We start from the raw sequence: 1837 nt of genomic DNA on the forward strand, positions 1-1837 counted from the left end.
TCTAAATTTATAGCCTTGGAAACCCTATATAGGGTCGCTCTGATTCGGAACCAACTCCATGGCATATCACCCCACCACCATTCCTAAATAGATTTTAGTTGAAGATTCCCTGCAGATAACGAGAGTTAATTTGTGTGCCTGCTATATACAAGCTGTATTAGTTAGAGCTGTTGAGTCCCTAGGAATTTGTGATGCTGTTAGTTGCTGTTGAGTTAATTCCAACTCATCATAATTCCATGTGTTACAGAGCAGGACTGTTCCATAGGGTTTCTTGGCTGTAATCTTAAAGAACAAGACTTGGTGGTACAATGATCAAGCTCTTGGCTGCTAATCAAAAGGTTAGTGGTTCAAAGCCATCAGGACTCCTTGTCAGAAGTAGGGAAGAGGTAAGTGGAGGTAAATTATTTTCTGAGCACCTATTATGTGCTGAAGCCCTGGTGTGTTGCTGTAGGATAAGCACTGGACTGATAACCACAAGTTTTGCAGTTCAAACCCATCAGCCACTCTTGAAAATCCTATACAGGGTCGCTATGACAATTATGTGCTGGGTTAACAGGAGTCAGAATCAACTAGGTGGTAACTGCACTGGTTAATTTATATTGTAATCTAAATCCTTGAAACAACCCTTTGGTTCTACTGTGTCTTCATCAGGCCACAGTTCATACGAAGAAACTTAGTTTTGAAGGTTTCCTAGCTAGTAAATGGCAGGAAGATGTATAAAATCCAGGTTTGTGTATCTTTCCCATTGCCCATTGTCAGCAGCCGATTTCAACTCTTAGTGACCTTAAAGACAGAGTAGAACTGCCCCATCTGGATTCCAAGACTGTAGTCTTTATGGAAGCTGGCTGCCACATCTTTCTCCCATAGAGCAACTGGTGGGCGTGAACCACAGAACTCTTTAGCCTCTGTGTTACCAGGGCTATTCTGTGTGTTCCTAGAACTTGTATTCTTTCCATAATATACAACTGATTTCTGATTGTCTGAGTTGGAACCAACTCCACAGCACACCACCACCACCAATGATTAAAGCAGATTGAATTCTGGACATCAAGGATATTTCCCAAAATTCATAGGCTAAAAACCTATCATAGAGTTTCTCTTCAATTGAATTCTAATTGGTCCCCCTGTTAAAACACATGTAGGTTGGAAATTTGAGTCTTTGGTGTCATGACAACACAACAACCTGGTGAACTTGTTGGGTCTGTTGCAAGACTCCAGGCTAATGTGCCTGTAATTCCTTAAAAGGCGCATTAGTGGGCAATTACAACAAATAAAGGCTAATGGAAGAACCACATCTGTTTTGTTGATTTGGCTTAGTGAAGAATTCTGGGTTAGGAGATTTAGTCAAATTACTTGACCTTGTTTAGCCACCCCCAGCTCCAATCCAAGGCATACCTGTAAGGGCACCATTGTTTAATGAAGAGCTCTCTTGACCTCCTGCAGGCACGGGAAAAGTACAAGCAGCCACATATTGGTTCTCATCCTGTTTCTGACACAGTGACCTGGCTGATGACTTTGGACAGGCCACTCATTCTCCTGACCCTGGGAAGTCCACAGAATGTGCCTAGGAGGAGGAATGCCAGCAACAGATTTTTATCTTTGAGTGTCCCAAGGGACCCAAAGTGTTTTCCAAATGAACTGACAAAAATCCATTTGAGGAAGACTTTTCTCTGTTTTAATTGCTCCCAGGGTATCTGCTGACCAGGTGCTAATGAAATGAAACTGTCCAGGTGCCCAAGCTTGCATTTTTTGAAAAATTGATGTATTAAAATTTTCACTTGGGACGCAGTAGTTAAAAACATGTTCTTATAGATAGACTTTCCCTTTTCTGTTTTTT

Source organism: Chrysochloris asiatica, unplaced genomic scaffold (genome assembly GCF_000296735.1).
Source record: "Chrysochloris asiatica unplaced genomic scaffold, ChrAsi1.0 scaffold00172, whole genome shotgun sequence".
Classification (NCBI taxonomy): Eukaryota; Metazoa; Chordata; class Mammalia; order Afrosoricida; family Chrysochloridae; genus Chrysochloris; species Chrysochloris asiatica.